This window comes from Taudactylus pleione, unplaced genomic scaffold (genome assembly GCF_031769625.1).
Source record: "Taudactylus pleione unplaced genomic scaffold, aTauple2 ptg000206l, whole genome shotgun sequence".
NCBI lineage: Eukaryota > Metazoa > Chordata > Amphibia > Anura > Myobatrachidae > Taudactylus > Taudactylus pleione.
The window spans coordinates 1,180,001-1,202,391 of NW_028284608.1; the positions used below are offsets into that span (position 1 = coordinate 1,180,001).

At 38.5% G+C, this 22,391-nt stretch overlaps 1 protein-coding gene across 19 annotated transcripts in view; it reads right to left on the reverse strand.

The window, feature by feature from the left end:
• NRXN1 (neurexin 1) overlaps window positions 1–22,391 on the reverse strand; it is a 1,439,010-nt gene that overhangs the window by 394,081 nt on the left and 1,022,538 nt on the right. The gene's annotated exons all lie outside the window — the stretch shown is intronic.

The window sequence follows — 22,391 nt, forward strand, 5'->3', positions numbered from 1 at the left end:
TTGGCTCTATCAGAGCCAAAATCACTCCCACTGACATCACTAGTGATGTCAGTGGGCCGGCTTCTGACTGGAGGCATTCCCGTGGGAACGCCCCCTCAGGGAGGCACGCCTACCAAAGGGGGCGTGCTGTCAATCAACATCGACAGCACGCCCCCTTTGATCAGACACAACGAGCGAAGGAATTTCCTTCGCTCGTCGCGTCTGGCGCATGCGCACAACGGAGCTCCCTCCGTCGTGTGCATGCTCAGTCCAGAACATCGACCCACTTGCGAGCGGACAGCCGCTCGCGAGTGGGTCTGAATCAGGCCCTTAATACCATTTCCACATACGAGACTAGCGGTCATGTGACCACATCACGGACGGAACTACTAGCAACTTTGCGGTCTGGAGGAACAGAGCCGGCAGGGGAAGGAGCGGTGCATCCCAGGGTGAGACAGGTAAGTCACCGTTACAGGGGGAGACACGCGGCACGCTACTCTAGCGGCAGTCTCCCGTTGGATACAGTGTCATCCCCAGTGTTAAAGGTCGGAGGTGGCTTGGTCATTCAGGTAACTTCCGATACTGACACTGTGAGCGGATCATATTAAACCAGGAGGCCACTGCTCCCCGGCATTACACCGTACTCCTATCACCGAGAAGATCATCCCGGGCATCATACCTCATACTGAACATAGACTTCTCTTATCCTATAAAGCAGGACGCCGCTTTCTGATAAATAAGACGGACACACAGCACCCAGATTTATTTTGGGATCGTGCACCTCAGTGCATTGCATCATCCACATTAATATTAGTCCTTGGTCTGGTATTCACCACCTACCAGCTCATTTTTCACATGTATATATCCTATGGTTTTTCTCAGCTACATTTGATTCCATTCCTGACTAATTCTGGTAGGATACAATTGTGTGCATGTGCAGGTTTTCTGTTCTTTATGATTTAGCCATTTTGACAATAAATCAACTTTTATAACATAATATTTGCAGTGTTTAATAGGATTTTGCTACTTACTGTCTTTTCATATTATCCGTGTTAAACAAGATTAACCTCATAATCGGTCCATAGACACCATACAGTTAATACTATATGCCAGCTGAGCGCAGTATACCTTTTTTCTGTTACTATTTAGGGACTCAGTCAGATATCCCATACAGCAGCTTGCTTGCATTTCATACCCTCTGAATTTCTTGGTGCGCTAGTATTTTTCTATTTTCCTCATCTAGCTGAGAGCAGGCTTGCCTACCCTCCCGATTTGGTCGGGAACCTCCCGGAAGGAGGGAGCTGAATGTCGGCAAGTTTGGGTGAGAGACTAGGCTGTATATTTAATAAAGTGCAGGTTTAAAGTAGAGATATGTGGGTTCGCATCTAAAAAACAGCATCTTGTTGGCTAATGGCTGTCACGTGTTTTGGATAGCCAATAAAATAAATCCAAACTAATTCGAACTTACGATAATTTTGGCGAAAAGAACTGAGTAAAACCGAACCCACACATCTCTAATTTAAAGTGGAGTTCTTGCCCATAGCAACCAATCAGATTCTAGCTATTATCTTCTAGAATGTCCTAGATAAATGATAAGCAGAATCTGATTGGTTTGCGATGGGCAACATCTCCACTTCCAAAACAATGCACTTTAGTAAATATACCCCTAGGAGTGACTAGTAGATGACCTAGCTGTCCTGGCATCTCCTTCTTATTAAACTGTATAGAAGTGGTCCTTAAAGTGGTCTTTAAGTTTCATACTGTCCCTATGTATTATCGCCAAGTGGCAGCAATACCTGTTACAGTTTTGCAACTATCTGGATTTCTTCAGAGATTACCATATGCATGTGAGTGAATGTTCAATAATTTCAGAATAGGGAAATTATGGGGAGATGGCTGGTAAATGCTGCATTATAAACACAAGCAGAAGACAATATGGATCAATGATGATCACTATTTCCTTGGTCAAATTCAGCAACAAAATTAAATTTTGAAAGAATTAAAAAAGAAATAAAGTAACTGTTGTAGGTAAGTCGTTAAAAGTTGCTCTATTTCCAATCTGTTCGTTATCTTACTACTTATTTCTTGTCATTTGTGTTGAGGATTTTCAGATCTATTCAGCATGATCTCATTCCCCCCCCCCATCTTTTCTCCCGTAGTTTTTAAACTTTCTTTATATATGGCACAAATATGAAAAAAAAAATTCTTGATAAAATGATCTGTGGCAGATTTCTTAGAATTACTTAGATCACTTGTATTGTGCCAGCAATTTCCCTTCTGCCTGTTCCCTGGCGGTTTTCACAATATCTTTTTTATTCCTTCATTAAAATTTCAATCATGTCTCTGCTGGGGGAAGAAGATAAAAATAATATGATATAAGATATAGTGTGAAGGAGGCATTAAGCTCCGTGGATTACCTAGATGTGTTTTTGTTGCTGTTCTAGTCCACCTTCCATGGACCAACAGACAGTTATACTCCCTATGAAATATATTTGCACAAGTGTCCGGCTCTCCTTCTAGGGAAGCGCGGGGAATAAATATAGGGTTCTCGCTTTGCTATAGCGAATCCTTTATATTCCTATCAAGCAGCATAATGGAAAATTGCAGTGGGTTCAGAAAAAGGTAATAATATCCTCACCTTAAATTTGCATGGTACAGTACATCATTCACTGCTAAGCAAGTCAAAATTAACCCATGGTTCAATGATAGTTACAGAAGAGACCTTATTTACTAACAAGTTGCAAATTTGAACAGCAACCAAAGTTTATTTTTTATTGTGTTATACTAGATCAGTCAAAGTGTCTTATTAGATGCTGTGAGTTATTGTATATATGGACTATGTTTGTAACACCCTTCTCCAACTACTGTACTATGTATATACATAATTATGGTCACGCTGAAATTCTTGCTTATTTAACAAGAATTTCTTTCAAAGAAATGTCTGCCCAAATGAAATATTTTATGTTATACCCAGTAACATATTAGGAGATACAGTAGTCACATCTCAATACTTCATTCACGCATTTCACTTTGGTGTCAAGGGCAGCTGACTGGTTGGCTGCTGACCAATCATTGCCCTTGACACGAGGTGTCAGCAGTGAAGAAAAACTAAATTCTCCCATCAGCAGGGAAAGCAGAATGACCTATAACAGAGAACTCTTGGTTGAATAACTCCCTAACAGCAGGAATCACAGACATTGGTTTCCTGCCATCTGGATAAGATGGTTGTTTGGGCTACTAGAAAATGTTGAGAAACTCAGCCCTATATGATCCAGGCTGATTATAGATAATATTGTTTTAAAGTATTTAGGGCTCTATTTACTATAATCTGCATATTGAATGCTTGCGATAAAACTCTGTCCCTGCGAATCCACCCTGCACACTAGTCACGGTATTTTCGCAAAAAATACTGTGACAAAATGCCTGCGCATGCACCGAACGGCCACTGCTGCTACCCCCCACTGGCACTAAGCTCCACCCCCAGCGCTAAGCCCTGCCCCCCATGATCACGGACCCCCGCGACCCCCCCTCTCCCTTAATTACACTTACCTGCATGATCCGGGCCTCTGGTGATGTTCTCCATACCTCCGATCAGGTGATCTCCCATACTGCACTGGGACCCGATCACCTGATGACCAGGCCGCAGTGCACTATGGGAGACCAGCTGACCGTAGTGGAGACATCCCTGGAGGCCCGATCACCGGTCCCTGGAGTCAGGTAAGTTAAAAAAAATTTGACATTTTTTTTTTCTTTTTTTTACAGTAATCAGCTTGCGGTCTGTTTAGACCACACAGCTGATTACTGGGACCGACTCCCGGCTCTGCTCTCCCTGTTAGAGCAGAGTAGGAGTCCGATAACTGGGTGAGACCCTGGATAACGCCACCTCCAGGTGGCGTTATTATCACAGGGCTTTCCCCAATATTTTTTTACAATTTATTTTTAGTAACTTTGGCCAGATCACATTTCCCATTACAATTATGGGAATTGCGATCTGATTACTAAAAATAAGTGATACTTAGGGGTTGGAGTAGAATTTTACAAATTCTACTCCAATTGCCCTGTAATAACTATAGGCGACACTAAATTAATGTGAAATGGGTGTGAAAACACCCTTTTTCACTTTATTTTAGTAAAAATAATGTTAATAAATAGAGCCCTTAGAATCCACAAAGAAGTACAGGGTGACTTTAATGGGCCAAACAAAATGCCTCCCACATAGGGGCACTTTCTGTTTATGAAAAATAGAAACACAATTGTCGCAAAGAATAGAAAAAAAATATTGAATGTGATTAAAGTGACACACTAGAAACACAGGAGGAATAACAAAATAACAAAAGAGAAGTCTGAACTACTACACCACAAAATTACTAAAAGCCGCAACACATGAGTTGCACCAACACCAATGATTATTACTAAGATTATGTTTGATTAATATGGCACCACAAGGTCTCTGCAGCGCTATACAGAGATAAAATAACACAATTATACATTAGACCATAGGATAACCAGTAACACAACAATACAACCAAGAGCAGGGAAGAGTATGGAGAAAGAGAAGGATAATGTAAAGAGACTCTACAGTTAGTAAAAACAAGTAAGTTGAAAGAGGAGGGGTAGGAAGTAATTCAACACTCATGAAGCGGTACCCATCAAGTGGATGGACAGACCCACTAGTTGATTAGAATCACTAGTTGGAGATATCTTACTGATGAAGGATGCCAAACCTCCATCAGTAAATATCATGGGTTAACTTATAAAAAGCAGCTTGTCTGAGCACAATATAGTAAGCAGACAACTTCATGTTTTAGGATCATACTAATTACTATCAGGTAATATGTTGGTGTGTTGCAAGTGGACAACCAATCACCTTCTACCTATTATTTTATACAGTAGAATGTACTTCATAAATGCTAACTAGTTGTTGATTGGTTGATATGGACAAATTCTCCCCTAGTCCACTCTTTACAAGGATCAATACGTTTCTTCCTGGTGGATCTACACATGCATACGACATCTTTAGACAGTACTATACTTTCTAGATATATATAAAATTATAAACCTGTCCCTTTTAAACAGTATATTTAGTCATCCTCTGATTGTATATATATTGAGTCTGCAATATCCATATTTAAATATCCAAATATTCAGAAATATATATATATATATATATATATATATATATATATATATATATAGTAATATTATCTAAGATAATTTCACAATTTCCCTTTTTGTATTAAATATTTTAAACATGATGTTATGCTTCTTTTTTATCTTTTTTTGTGTAGTCACTATACCTTTTCATCTCATAGATTAGCATTTTATATGGTTGCAAAAACTATCAATCCAGAACTGAGTTCTAAAGGAGTAATCAAGACAATATTGTACTCTGGAATCATGTGTAGCTTCTTATATTCCAGGGATAATTTCGCAAAGTAAATATATATCTTGCACGTGACTAAGAGCCTTAATGGTGCACCATATAGAAACCTAGATAAGCCAAGGTAATACTGTTGTACAGCTATTTCAATATTTATCAAACTGACCCCAATAGCTACATGCAACCTACTGCTGGGTCTTATCATGCTGTGGTTTGAGCACTCATGGGGGGTATCTCAAACAGATTCAGGACGAACATTTCAGCCTAGAAGCTATAGCTCAAAATAACTGTATTCTATATTTATATATACTGTAATATAATATGCAAGAATGGGTCTTTATTGCACATTTAGGGGGATATGTACTGTAATAGCCTGTGAGATGCAGGCATCAGCAAGTTTCCAATAAGTGTGCTCAAGTGGCAATCATTTAAAAGGCAAAACCAAGTTGGTCGCAAACGATGTACAGTAACTGCGCCAGACAAGTGGTTAAAGTTACCATTCCATGGAAACACTAAAGCAACGTAAATCTGCAACTTTCTGGGAAAAAAAAACTTGTGTCTTATAATATGCATCGTGAAGAACATCAATGAGATATTCGTTACATTATAATTAACAGAGAATTTAACATTCCTAACATCAGGTATGGGTTTAAAATCTGATAAACTTGTTATAACAGCTGTAAAATGCTAGAAGATTCGTAGGCCACACTCAGATATTTAAAATGCGCTATAAAAAGAATTAAATCAGAATAGTAATATGCAGAAATACTACATGTTATTAATTTAATTAGCACTATATTTTGTACGCTGGCTGCATTTAAGCTGATCAAACAAAATAAAATAAAACTAAAATTGAATGAAAAATTACATTTGATGTATTTGTCATATAGGACAGGACTGTTTAGCTGATCTCCCATAATCTGTGTGTGGTCCTTCTAGAGCTATGGTCCCCAGCTTTCCATAGCCTTTTCTTTTAGATGTCATGTTAAAGGATGACGTTTTCTCTGGCGGGTATATTTGTAACATGGACGGAAATCTTTTGTTTAATACATAATGCAGGGTAATAGATAGTATATACTGTAGACTTGGGAATTATATGATTTTTTAGTGTTGACCATACAAAAACAATTGACGATTATAAGCTCACAGTGAATGAATCACCTAAGCATGAACAACAATTTTGAAAGTCGCTCCGCAGAATATTTGCATAATTTGTGCATTTGCTGACATGTGTCAAAAGTGGAAACTGGCATTAATGGACGTATTTATCATATAATTGCATTTTAGCACAGATAATGATAATGCATTAGTGGCAATAGTAAAATTAATCACAGAGCAATGTTTTAAAAAGTGTAAAAAGTAATGCGATGGCTTATGCGTTTGTTTTACTTCCTGGCTCAGACTCACCGTTCCTTCTGCGTATGCGCGGTTATATGCATATGCGCTAATGGAGAGGTGCACTGTGCTCAGTTCCAATAAAATCAAGGAAGAGGTTAAACTCAAGGGGGTATATTTACTAAAGTGCAGGTTTTTAGAAGTGGAGATGTTGCCCGTAGCAACCAATCAGATTCTAGCGATTATCTTGTAGAAGGTACCATATCATATTTGCCTACTCTACTGGAAGTCCCTGATTTTTCGGGTAGCCTCCCCGTATCCCCGGAAGAGTAAGCAGATCTCCAGCATCCTGACTACTTCCTAGAGAAGTGGGCAGGATGGGGAGATTTTATGGGGAATTTACAGGTCCGTAGGGAGGGGAAGGGCTTAAATGATGCAATTTGTGTTATTCTGCCCCATCCTTTTCTCGCGGAACCGCGAGTCGAAACCTTTTCCTGGGATGGGGTGGTGCCTAATGACGTCTACAGTTAGGCCCCACCCACAAAGATATCAGCAGGATCTCCTCTCTGGGTTTCTTCCAGGAAGGAGTTCTGTACAGTCGGCAAGTATGTACTAGATAAATGATAAGTTGAATCTCATTGGTTGCTATGGGCAACATCTCCACTTCTAAAACCCACACTTTAGTAAATATACCCCAAGGTGTGCTTTCATAATCAGATTTATCTACGTCAAACTACCTCCTTCCAGTTATAATGTGTTTTTCTCATCCAATGTCCATCCAATTTTACGCATCTCATCTATTTGTAGCAACATCTATCAGCTTGTAGCAACATCTATCAGCTTTGCTTCCACATGCAAAACTCTTAAATGCTCTTTTACATGAAGAACTGTCTGTCTTTGAAACTATGTTTCTTATCTGTCTTACCTTCCAAAGTATTCATATATTCTTTCTTGTAAAATTTTTTCGTTCGGTATGCCGGGCGTCGGGCTCCTTGCGTAGATCTAACGACAGGCATTGGGATTTTGACGCCAGTTATTAGTACCCTGCCAGGATTTGACAGTCGGGAAGCTGGCAGTCGGCATATCAACCGTCGGCTTCCTGACTGCATCCCCTAATTAAGTCACCTGTGCTCAACCATGGATATCTCTAAAACCTAGATTGTTGGGGAGCCTTGAGGACCGCGTTTGGGAACCTCTGTCCTATCCTATTGATTCAAAGATCAACTGGTAAGGTGCAAAATAGGATTAAATAGAGACCATACCAATGGTTATACAGTGGCGGTGGTGGTACAGTCAGATCACTGTGTGTCTGGGGCAGATCTATACTGGTGTTTAATCATCATGTGCTGCTAGGAGCCCAACAAGCCATAATAACAAAGCTGTGCTCTACATAAGGATTTGGTTGCTGTATCATGGCTTCAGTTACTCATGGAAATATCAATAAAAGAATGTTTAAAAATAGAAAAAAAATTGATTTATTATACTCTTTCCAAAGGGTGTCATTTGTCGCTGCAAAGATCTGAACATTTTAGAGTAAGGGTTTAAACAAAGTGAGCCAGTCAATCCACAACTGAAGTAAATGAATTCAATCAACTGCAAATTACAATCTAATTATAGTCATTATGCGCAATATAGGAACATGTACTGTACATTAAAGCGGATGTGTACTAAAGGAATGCTAAGCAAAATCACTTACAGTAGAACATGTCTATGCAGGTATATATTAAATGAGCTTTAAGTAATTTTGGGTTAGCTGTTAAATGACTGTACGTCGAGATGAAAATATATTAAAAAGGAGTATATTAACACTAGGCCTTTTTTTACACACAGCAAATTGATCTTGAAGCCAGCACGTAACATACAACTAATCCATTTTTAGCAGCTGAACCTATTTTTAAAGTGGCAAAAGTAAGTGTGACCTGGGAATCTGGGGCATAGGCAAATTATGTGTGAATTATGGATATGGTTGACTGGACAAATGACTGTCTCATGATTTATTTTTTTATTATAAATATTGGGAGGCAAGTTAGAGGGATTTGATCAAATGTTCATTTAACCTTGTTTTTCGAATTAACCTGTAAATGTTGAAACTGTTTTTCAAAAATAGGTTTTACATAAAATTTTATTATTGCAATAAATATACAAGGGGTGAGAGGGTGAGTTAAAGATAAAAATAGCGATATAGGCAATTTATTAATACTTTTTTTATTATTATTTATTTTGTGAATATTTCCAGTAGTAGAATCTCCAGTTCTGGAAAGTTAATAACTACATGAAAATTACTTGCACTAGAATATTTTTATTTTTTTTTTATTTTAAATTATTGGTATTGGTAATTAAGTTCATGGCGGTTGAAAAATTATTACTAATTTTATGGCACAATGCTTTTGTATACTGGACACACACACAAGGGAGAGATTTAGCAAAGCCTGGAGAGAGATACAGAGATAAAGTGGAGATAAAAAAATGTATCAACCATTCAGCCTCTAACTGTCATTTTTCAAACACAGCCTGTAACATGACAGTTAAAAGCTAATTAGATAGTACTTTATCTCTCTCCACTCTCTGTCTATCCAAGATTTGCTAAATCTGCTCCTGTGTGTGTATAAAACCTTTAAATGCCACAAGCAGTATATCTCTAATAGAAGTTTGCTAATTCACCATATCGAATATCACCTAAGCCGAATTGTGTTTCAGCTGATGTTCATGTCAGTGCAGTTTTCATGAGATCATAGAAAAAAAAATTATATATATTTTTCTGCCTTGTGAATCCTGACAGTGATCCATTATGACATAAGATCTGATTGAATATAGTCATTATAAATACAAATTTATTTCCTGTTTAGAGAACTGCTGTGTTCACTATTATATAGTACATAAGATGTGCTTGTATATATGCTCCTGAAGCCATAGCAAATCATGTAATTTTGACCTGTTGTTTTTCTATACATTAGTATTTATATAGTATACTGTATAATACATATTTGCATTAATTTACAGTCTATTTATAATTTTCGATTATTTTCAGCCCTATTTGTGCCAACACAATTTTTAACTGATTACTCGATGAGGTAGTATAGTCACACAATATATGCATTTTAGATTTTATTTCTATATACAATATTTTTCCTATTTTTCATCTTCACCTACTGTACCTTTATCATCAGACATATACCACAAATCAGCATAAAATAATCTCAGGTACTTCAAATGACCTTACATCACCATTATCACAAATATTGAAATATTCAGCATTTTATATGCACAGTTCTTTTATATAAAAGCTATATATAAATGTAACAACATTATGCACTCCCCCCAAAAAAATAAATAATAATAATACTACTACTAATAATAATAAAAAAAAAATAATGAAGAAAGTCCGGTGTTGAGTAGCATCCATGAAATAACAAGAATTATATAACCAAAAATCCATGACCGGCCTTACATATAGCTCCAAGTCATGGCAACCCATGCATACTAATGGACCAGCAAACACATGGTAATGATTGCAATAAAGATATAGAAATTAAAATACACATATTTCTTGCTTAAACCTCCCTACAGACTTGTAATAGTGCTTTGTCGCAGTGCAGCGTCTTCCCAACATCTCCATTCACCGACACTTATCAATTAGGGATGGCCATTGACAATCAATGAATGCAAGCCATTGAGGATTTGCATCCAATGCCGATGGTTTCAGCAACTGATGGCGGAGGTTCTATGGCGGAAGTTTCTGTCTTCTCAGCTTTGCACGTGTCGTTATTTTTTATTTCTTAATTTCTTACAGTACAGTACTGTTGAAAACAAAGTTTTCAACTTGGCAGAATGTACTGTACAGTATACATTTATAACTTTACACAATTCTGCAATTAAGTGCATTTACAAAGATCTCAGTTTGTTGTCATACAGTATATGTGTTTGAAGTGTTGGTGGCACTTTTTATTCTAGAGCAGCATTGTCTAGGTGCATTTGGTGACTTTTTTCTGTAGTTAGTATTAATAATTAATATTCAATATTACAGAAAAATCTACACACACATATATATGTATATACATTATACACACACACACACATAAATATATAATTTATATATATATATATATATTATGTAATAATTATTGTGAAGTTCAGATTGTGGACAGTGTTTGGCAGCATTGCTGAATGAGAAATGTAGGGTCAATAATTTGCCTCTTGCTACAAGCCTTTTGGAATTAGGGATCGGGCTGAGAATATAGACCCAAAATGTGTGAAGACACTAATGAAGAAGTGCAGTAATAACAGTGTGGGAGGCACTAGAGGTGTGAACGTGCTAATGATATAACACAGGTCTTGGATTATTTTTTTTTCTAATTGCAATTTCTAATTTTAAATTTGAAAGAACTTAAACTTTGTAAAAAGTAGGCCTTGTTCATTAAACTATACAGTCCTATGGGATTATTGGCAATATAGTATTCATCCTCAAATGAGTACAAACAGATTTAACAAGACCTTATTAACACTCACATTCCCGAGGGACATAGGTGGCAGCAGGCAGTACAATTATTTTGTTTACATTGCATTGATGCTCCCTGTTTAGATACTCCACAACATGGGATTGACCTCGTGCAAATGAGACTACCCTTTAATTCTCATACAGAAAGTCTAATTTATCAAATATGTCGAAGCTTTAATGACATTTAGAAACTATTAATTTATTTTGCTAGGCTGCTTCTTTAACGTATGTATTGTATGGAAGTCAATAGAAGCCACATTTTTCAACCTTTCATTCTTAATTACAACGTAGGACCCAACTCCAAAGCTTCAATTTATAAGGCTGTAGAAAAAGTCTCTTTAGTGCAAAGAACACAGAAACCTCAAAATCCAATTTGTTTGGTACAGTGCTGTTATCAAGTCGTTTGTTTTTGTGAGACAGTATGATATATTAGCGTTGCCAGGCATTAGTATCGGCACAATGCTTCTTTTTTTTTTTTGTGTTTGCTTATGATTTGATTTTTTTTGTATCAAAGGTCACAGTATTCAGCTTGTTTGTTGCATACTTTATGGAAAACATAATAATGATTGCACAATAATTGTGTTTCTACAAAATGTTAGTTCTGTCCAGGATTTGATCGGGTTGATCTTTTATTTTTTTTAGATGTTTGTGGATCAGAAGCTGCTAAAAAATATATATCACATAATGGAGGCTATGAAGCTTTACATGAGGCTGGATACCACATCTATATATTTAAACAAATTTAAAATAGCGCATTTGTAGGCACACTTTGAGCATTATAATAAAAAAATTCAAAAGACATGCAATAAAGGGGGTATTTATAAAACCTTCTTAATAGGACAAGTTGAGGTATTGCTCATAGCAACCAATCAGATATCAGCTATCATTTTATAGAGTATACTCCATAAATGAAAGCTAGAATCTGATTGATTGCTATAGGTAACACTATTACTACTTTTATTTAGAAGGTTTGCTAAATATTCCCAGAGATGGCTCCAACATCCTGTCACTCTCATGATTAATCTAATGCTGGGTACACAGTTAAGCGAACCAGTGGACGACCGGCCGTCCCGGGGTCCAACCGATTTGGCAAGCTATACACACTTACTAGTCGGCCCCTTGATATCTCTGACATCACAACTGGGAGGGTATTTAAATTTCCCCGCCCAATTGTACTGTTCGTGTCGGCGGTCCCTGTTGCCAGTGTATGAGCTGGTGGTCCGTTGTCCGTACACACAGCCAGACGTACCGATATATCTGCAAGATATATCGGCATTGGCTGTCCTGCTGGGCTGAACTTATATGTCTGAATGATGTCATTCACAGACATGTCATCTGTACACATGAATGGATGCGCTATGCGATATGTCGTTCATCAGCTGTACGAACGACATAGTGTTTACCCAACATAAGATATAAATAAAGGAAGCAGGATTTCCTGGAGGAACAAAATTAAGTTGTAGTCGGTTGGACTTTCCAGTAGTCCTTTAACTCAGGGGTAGCCAACCCTGGTCCTCGAGAGCTAACAGTGCATGTTTTCCAGGTCTCCTCACAGAATCACAAGTGTAATAATTAACTCCACCTGTGGATCTTTTCAAATGTGTTTCTGAGTATGAATACACCTGTGCACCAGCTAGGTGGTCTGGAAAATGTGAACTGTTAGTAGCTCTCCAGGACCGAGGTTGGCTACCCCTTCTTTAACTGTATCTATTACGTACATTGTTTGTAGCACCTGCAAAACTAGGTTTATTTTTTATCTTTTGCGCCCCATGGCTTGGAGGTCAGCACGCATTTTACAATCTACTTTGTGGACAGCTAGTTGCACTTGTGCATATAATGGAGTATTGTGGGGTCTATAATTTTTTGAAGGTCCATAAATGACCCTAGCAGGACTAGATGTGTATAACATAGCCCCTTGTGGGTCCGTACTACTATTATTTTTTTACACGAACATTTGTGTCTAGGATCCCGGCACTGGTCCTGGACTCTCTGACAACCTATAAAGAAAATAACTCAATCATTATAGCCTCTGTGCCTATTATTATTCATTCTGTGTGTCAATTTTTTTATGACTGTACATCCAAATCTCACAAACTGAAACATTCAATGAATCACAAACATGGCAAAGGTCCTAATGGGACTTCCACTGCTGTACTAGTCTGGGGGAAGGGAGATTACTGTACTGTATATAAACAATTCCCTTTCAAAAAGTGTATAAACCCCTTTAAATTGTACATTTTGTGCAAGTCAGTTTCACTAACTCATAACTCTATCTCATGCAGCTGATGCAAATTGGTTCTCCAGAGATAAATATTCATACTATAATGAAAAGAGACAAAGATAAATATTTCCATAAAACAATGTTTGAAGAATAATGCGTCAGCTTCGATGTTTAGATTGAAATCCTAATTTCCCCAATAAATATCTGTATCGTAATAACAGGTACGCTAACCGGCTTTGAAAAATGAAGGCGCGAATGGCATCGTTATTTATTTCCGAAAGTTTACATGAATTTTATCTATTGATTGTCTCAATAAAAGCAGAAGTAGATGGGATGCCGCATTGTGTCACACAGCAAACGCATTCCGTCCAGTAAACTGAGCCGTGACAAATCGGCCAGAGAGCGATAAGTGACAGCACTGAACATAGCTGTTTGTGAGCCTGCCTCATATATCTCAAGTATGACACGCACAAACTGTACAGATAATATCTCTTCTCTTATAGTCACTCAACTTCATATGCACAGTAGGAGAAATACCATTTGTTATGCACATTAAATAAGCACCATGCAGAAAGAAAAATGCCCTGCATAGAATGGAAATGTTCAGCAGTTCAACTATAATGGAAGAAAGTTACAGTTATCACAATTTATTCTTTAGGCCTTAGTCAGGGGCACCTGGAGGGAGTGCGGGCACAATTTACCTGGGCACGGGCATCCATAGGCAAATGCAGGGGGGGGGGGTCTAGTTTCTTGGAAAACCCCTTCCTAGCCCACAGCATGACCACAGAATAAATAATATATAATACAATTTTACTAGTGCTGCATGTTTTCGTCAGTATCACAAATTAAATAATTAGCACCTGTGCACCAATTAGGAGATCTGGAAAACATGCATTGTTAGGGTTGCACTGCTATAGACCATCTATAGGGTTAATTATTAATATAGTTATACAGTGTATAGGAAAACCAATATGTACATACGAGTATATGTCCAGGGCAGTGCTAGGTTCTTCTGCTGTTCCCCAGACTCCTGTTTTGCTCTGGAATGGTGCCTTCATCTAACGGCTTACTGTGATCGCTGGTCCTATATATGTTTGAATTAGGACATACAGTACACTTTGTATGACACATATAGCTGGTTAAGTGCTAATTATGTCCTCTCCATGTACTGGCCACACTCACTCTAAAATCAATCATTTGGAAACCCCCCTCCACAAATCCTGCATTTGCCACGGGCATCTGTAAAGACTCATAAGTGCAGGGGTAATGTAACCACGCTCCCACCCTTCCTAAGATGCCACCCCCAATACTCCCTGGTGCGCACCAAAGGACAGGACGTAGCCGTGCCCAGGGGCAAACACAGGATTTCTAGAGGGAAGTTTCCAAATGCTTGGTTTTGGTGCGAGTGAGGCAATTGTCTGCCTCATACAAGTGCAGTGTAAGTAATACATAACACGTATACAGGGCCAGTGATCACAGTAAGACATGAGGTATGACAGTAGGGCCAGCCTGTCTGAGCTGAATGTAATTTTTTTCTGGATGTGGGCACTTTTTCACAGTCCAAGTCTCCTATGCTGCAGAGCATTGGAGTAAGTCCAGACAACTGGGGGAGCGGCAGAAGAACCTAGCACTGGCCCTGGACATACAGTAAATGTATACAGTGTTTGCTTATGGCGCCCCTTCCAGTGGCCATGCCCCTAAAGTACCTGGGTCCGCCCGATGTCTTAGCAGCCCTGACTGCAGCACCTGGAGTAATTTCTTAGTGCGTGCGTTTGGTGGAAGGGTGACAAGTACATGGCTCATCCAATCCACTTCTCTGACACTTTGCTTCTGGAAACTGTGACTTGATTAATATCAACACTAGTGATATAGCAGGTATAAGAAAGGCATGGTTCCTGTTATCAATGTTTCTGTAGTTTTACTAGTCAGAAGACAAGGAACCTATATATATATTTTTAAATATATATATATTTTGCTGGAGTTGGTCTTTTCACACCTACTTTTGGACCTCCTCTACTGGAAATGACAGATGGAAGGTCCAAGGGACAAGTACTGGGGGTGTGATTATGTGATTTGTGTCATTGCAGTCCTGCCCACTACTGTGGAAAGATGCGATTCGTTGATCACTCATCAAGGCCCTAACCACTTCACTAGTGAAATAGGTGGAATCCGAGAGGTTGGCTTACTCTCCTGCGAGCTTGGGAGAACTTACAAAAATGTGGGAGTTTCATAGATGTTCCAGGAGAGTTGGCAAGTATCCTGGATTTACAGTATGCAACTTATAGCTAAATGCATGGGGTGTGCAGGGTGTGTCCCCGCACGCCCCGTAAGCGGCTTTAACTTATCTGCACTAAATATAATCACCCGAATCGGCAAACACCGAAGAAGTGACATTGATGTGCCCTCCAATCCAGCACTGTCTCGTCATTTTTTTTTTTCCCCAGAAAGAGGTGAGTGGTCTGTGTTGGGGGTGTGGCTATGTGACGCACACCTAAAAGATTGGACAGTACTGCAAAACATTGATTGCAGAATGTGGTTCAATAGATTTGCACATAATGTATTGATGTTTGAATCACTGAGCCAGTTCTGCATTCATTTCAGAATGTTTTATTTCTGCTCAATGCAACATTATAAAGAGAAATTGCTATTGTATGACAGTGGAACCCTGCTTCACACTGAGCATAGCTTGTCAGTACTTCACATGCATTATTTAAGTTTTCAAAGCAACAATACACATTCGGAAATGCTAATATGACATCACACTTAAATAAGTTATTTCACCTCATGGGGTAATCTCTGATCTTACTGGCCATGACCAACACACTTGTAGTGTGCTGGGGACTTTGGACTTTTAAAAAAAAAATCTTAACAACATAAACTTACATGATACTGCGTGATGGGATGCATGCTGGGTCTAAGTCATATTGGTCCCCAGTCTCTTTTTTCACAGATTAGCATCTTTTTCGCACTATCAGTAATGGTGCATACACACGGTCAGATTTGATGAACGATTTTTACGACGATTTGAACGATTTCTGACAGTATGAAAATGAATGAAATCATCAAAATCTGACTGCAAACAGAGTCGATGTTAGAGATCGTTATTTGACATGCGGCAACCCGCATCGTTCGTCGATGCATGTCCACATGTCAAAGATATGAACGATTGAACGATTTTTATAATCGTTGTCGTTCATATTTGATAAGAAATCTGACCGTGTGTATGCACCATCAGAAAACCCACTATTGTTGCACTGGGTACCTGTATCTTTGCATTACTAGTATGAAAAATCTGCATACAAAAGACACATGGCGCGGCTCAGTCCCATTATCATGGTGCGCCCTGATTTGAGGAAAAGTCTAAAGTATCTGGATACATCTGTATAATGTATCCAAATTCTCTCAAGTGAGTAATACAAAAATGGTTCAGTGTTTTTATTTTTCTGTTTAATTGGACCCAGAATACAGTATCTTCCATGTGCAAAATATAATTTATCAAAGGGGGGACTCCTGTCTTAATAAGGTACGAGGGGGCAGAGATAGCCTCCCCGATCCCCAAAAATGCCCATTTGTCCCTTTACTAAAACAGCTCTGGTAAAACTTATAACAGTTCGCGTTTAGGACAGATGACATAAACCTGAGCAGAAAACTACCACCCCAGTGGCAGCAGGGCATAGGGGTATCTTTGACCTTGGACTTCAGTGGCTTGCGGTGGAGGTGGACTAGTCCGGACCTATCATCCACCCCAGGTTATTGCTATTTTTCCATCTTTACTCCATGCTCATTGATTACCCAGTACCTGTATGTTTTGTATGTAAAATAAATTTGTTGGATTATTTGTGACGGAGAGTATTCCATCCTACTTTATGTTACCCACCGATATGTAAGGAGGAAACATTTGGGTTTACATTAAGGAATGGGATTGCTACATCCAAAAGAAACCTTTATGTACATATGTACCTACTCTGCAATGTGAGTTGGGGTATGCCCATTCCTTCATATTGCATCTTTTCACACTGGTGTAATCTACTATATGAAAATACACGCACTGGTGTAATCTACTATATGATAATACACGCACTGGTGTAATCTACTATATGATAATACACGCACTGGTGTAATCTACTATGTGATAATACACACACTGGTGTAATCTACTATATGATAATACACGCACTGGTGTAATCTACTATATGATAATACACACACTGGTGTAATCTACTATATGATAATACACGCACTGGTGTAATCTACTATATGATAATACACGCACTGGTGACAAGATACCCCTGTTAAAGATAACTTGATAGGAGGTTACCGTAGCACTTTAACGTGAGTACGGTACGAATACCTTGTATATCTACTTGGATTTTAGGGGGAAGAAGTCAATTGTCATTTATATATAAGAAGGACTTAGTTTTGATGTACTACACCATCCTGTGTTTTTCTTTTTCCTTCTATATTGTTGACAAGCATCCACGTAAGAAGAACTCCGACTACATTCATCCCATTGGACATATTTAATCTTCACTAAGGACTTCCACTCTTAGTTTGGTATTTATTGGAGTGCGCAGAGAGTTGGGTTTGTCTATTTTTGTGCATATTGTATTTGATTTGGGGGTTGGTGATCCCTCTATTGACATTTCCCTCCTTTGCAGCCCTTTTGTGCGCAGTTGTCCTCTGTCATTTTCATTTTGTTCTAAAGTACTGTACTGTCTGCAGCTCAGCATTTTACTGTATTTAGTTCCCTGAACTGAATGCTCAGAATTTGTATAGCATAAAAAAACATAAAGAGAAACAGTATTTTACAATATTGGTATTTGAATGGAAAGGTAACAGAGTATCAGCTTCTGCAGAAAGTTTGATCAATTTGCTAATGTACTGTAACAAAACCCAACCCACAAAGCGAAAACACCATGAAAAACTATATTTTGTTTTTCTAAATAAATCACTCTGGTTACCTGTGAGTATACCCAAGGGGGGAGATGTATCAAGCCTTGTAGAGAGAGAAAGTATCAACCAATCAGCTTCTGTCACTTTACAGGCTGTGTTTGAAAACTGACAGTTAGGGGCTGATTGGTTGGTACTTTATCTCTCTCCACTTTATCTCTTTCCAAGCTTTAATAAATCTGTCCCACGTTGTACTGTTCTACTCTGCTTACAGTTAGTCTTCAATCTGCTATTAATGATTTACAGCCTGGAGGTGCCATCTGATTCTTTGGTAACCCCAGTCGCATAGCATATTATATAGAGACTAGAAAGGGCTTCTTCTCACCATGCACATTGTCAGCACAATCCCTCCCCCCTCTCTCCCTCTGCTATGCAGTGACTGGTCTGACTCAGAGGTCAGGTAACACTGAACTAATCAGCGGGCTTCAGAAGGGAAGCAGTCCGGAAGCCGATGGACGTAATCCCGACCGCCGTCTTCCCGACTGTCTAATCCCGGCAAGTGCTTCCGCTGTCGGGATTTGAACCGCCGGCCATGCCCTACTGATTCCCTTCAGAGTTAAAACCAGGTGCTTCCAAATGAGAGACGCTTTTATGCAGAGTTGGCCATATCATACCTACTGTTTCTTCCCCGCAGTTCCCTTCTGCAAAGAGAAGACTAACTTGGAGAAATTTTTGGGAAAAATTAATTATCTACGTCTTAAAAAATGCATCTGTTTAAAATAATTGATGTGTGTTGGCAGCTAGAATGTATTTCATTTTAAATACATTGAATTTTTCTTTTAAAATCTCAAAGGCTCAAGGATGAAAAAAAAAATATCTTTAGAAGTAATCACAGAGCATGGGGTATAATAATCCGTGGAGTCCGTGTAATACAGTACCTTACATTTTGCTTTCCTCCTAGTTGTTCATCTTTTGACATACCGTACCCGCTGCACTCAAACAACCTTGTATGTCTGACCCAGCGCTGTTTTTTTTTTTTTTTAAAGTGTTGTGTTTTTTTTTTAATGTGTGAAGACATCAAAAACAATCCGGATATCAATGCATGGGGGAATAGAAAGAGAATCTGGGCCAGCAGTTACCTCCATTTTTCAGTTTAAGTGTTGCTTATGTGATATTGCTGGGTAGTATCAGATTTTTGGGAGAAGAAATCGCTGCAGAATGTTTATGCATTATAGATGTTTGGCTTGCAGTTCACAGCTCTGTGTGTTCTTTGTGGGAAGAAACAAGATACCCCAAAGGGAAACAAAGATCCAAACGGCATGATAAAATCTAGAGGATCTTCTTCTTTTTCATTCTTAATGAAACGGAAAAAAGTGCAGCATTCCAAAGGCTATAAAGCAAAGCATTTATTTGCCGAGCTTCTAAATAATCCGCAAATTAACAGAGTAAAACAATCACGGTCGTCTAATAGAGTCATGTCTAATTGTTTTCAAGCACTAATCGTAGTATTTGGAACAAATTATAGGAAAGATGGAAAGTGTTTCTGAATTATTTTCTCTACCACTTTTTAGGGGGAATTCAATTGTTTTGTGGACGCTCAAACGTAATGGGCGCACATCGGAGCGATTCCCCCCAAAAGGCGCAAGTGCAGTGTGTGATAAACCCGTTTAAAGTACTGCTTTGGGCACCCAAATTCCCATGTGGGTGTGCACATTTTTGCTCACCACCTCCGTAGGTGGCAAGCAGAAATGTGTGCACCCGCACTATTTGGAAGAGCAATAGCTCGGGCGCAAACAATTGAATCGCCCCTATAGTTTAACTAATTGAACGGAAATACATTAAGAATGAACAAAACTCTCCATTTCCAATGGTGGGGTATAGGTGAACCCTTGGACGCATCCCGCGATTATCAACAGACATTTTGCTGCAAAAAGCAATTGCAAACTCCACATGAACTTCTCTGACACATTGACCGGATCTGTCCAGCCGTGCAATGGGCATTTTTGGGCGGCTACCTTGTAACTTGCACAGATAATGTACCGTAGATCCATTTGTATACGAGCATTAGTAAGTTAGTTAAGTTAGTAAATTTGGCTGCAGGCACTTTGCGTCCAACCATAGTCTACATAAGGTAGATTAAATCATTTTTTTCAGGTGAACAAATAGTCAGCCTATCAATGCAATGACACACTACAGTGATGTCACACATATTTAATGAATTTATAGGCTGATTATTTGTTCAGCAAAAAAATAAATGGCTTTCTCCGATAGACTATGTGATCCACTCAACCAGTCAGCAGCTGAATGTATATAATGGACGTTATAACTGGTGAGTTATTCACTGCTATGTACTGTAGATCTCTGCTTTATTCAGTAACAATGCATAATAAATATATATGTATATTATAACTTCATAATAGAAATATTCATTAAGAATGAGTTTATTTTTCCATAACTATCTCTGTATCTAGCTAAAGCCCTTAAGGTGCCTATCCACTAGACGATTAAAATGAGCGATTGAACAATAACGATTTTGATATCGTTTGATCATTCGATAATCGTTCGATATTCGTTTGAACATCGTTTGAAAATCGTTTGAAAATCGTTTGAAAATTTGGTCTCTTAAACATCTATCATCGTGCAAACATGCTGGTCAACCTGACGATATCGTCAGGTTCAGCATGTTTGCAGATGATAGATTGTGCCTGCACTGAATGACATATCGTTCAGTGTGGGCACCCTGCAGTGTAGTGAACGATATTGTTATCGTTCAGTCTTTTCACTGTCGGGTAGTGGATACCTGCCTTTATTGTAAAATGAACTCGCACACCCTGTGTGGGAGGTTTCATATATTTAGTACAATCAGTAACGATTATATATATCAGAATATAATAGTCAAATACTGTATATCCACTTATGATGTGCTCATTACATATCTGCTTCCTGTGAAGGTACCCTAAAGGGTATAATTAAAAATGAAAATCACCTGTGCAAATACTTGGATTCTTATTTCTGATACATTTTTATTAAGATATCCAGACTATAGTAGACTGTAAAAAGGTCGACAATGTCTAGATAACCACCAGGGGGTATATTTACTAAAGTAAGAGTTTTTAGAAATGGAGATGTTGCCCATAGCAACCAATCAGATTCTACTTAACATTTAACTAGCACCTTTGAAAAGATAATAGCTATAATCTGATTGGTTGCTATGGTCAACATCTCCTCTTGTAAAAACTCTCACTTTAGTAAATATGCCCCTAGATGTAAGACAGGCAATAGTTACAGGGACAAAAGGTTGACAGGGAAAAAAGGTGGACACAGTAAAGGTTAATGTCAACAGCTACAAATGGTCAACATGGTCAAAATGACGACATGAATATGGTCGACACACACATGTTCGACAATTTTTTTTCCGGGTTAGGCACTTACCGGAAGGTTAGGGTTAGGCACTTACCCCGATGATTAAGGTTAGGCACTTACCCCGACAGTTAGGCACCAGGAGGGAGGGTTAGGCACTTACCGGCATTAGTTTTAGAAGGAATGGTTAGTGTCAGGTACCTACCCCGACAGTTAGTGTTAGGCACCAGGAAATAGGGTTAGAGTTAGGCAACAAGGGAAGGGTTAGGGTGAAGATTAGGGTTAAAAAAAAACTTTTTTTAGTATAGACCTTTTGACCCTGTCGACCATTTGTACCTCACGACCTTCTTCCATGTCTGTCTTTTATACCAGAACCTTTTATTAATACCTTAGTGCTATAGTGTTAATTGAGATTTTGTAGATATTGCAGTACATTCTTCTATACACAATACTGTATGTGTACCATATTCTGTTTTCTTTTCCTAAGAATGTACTGTAACTACTTACAAAATAGTAAAAACTCCATGTTGCTATACAGTCTGTGTATTGGAAATGGAGATGCATTGTCTCCTAATTATTGGGAGAAGTCAATGACACCAGCTCTCTGTGGAGCGTGATTGATGGACTATCATAATGTTTGCAATTTATCATGTCTCTAAAATAGTTTCAAATGTGATTAAAAAATGTCATAAATCTGGTGTAAAAATCCAAAGCTTTTGGGATATTGATTA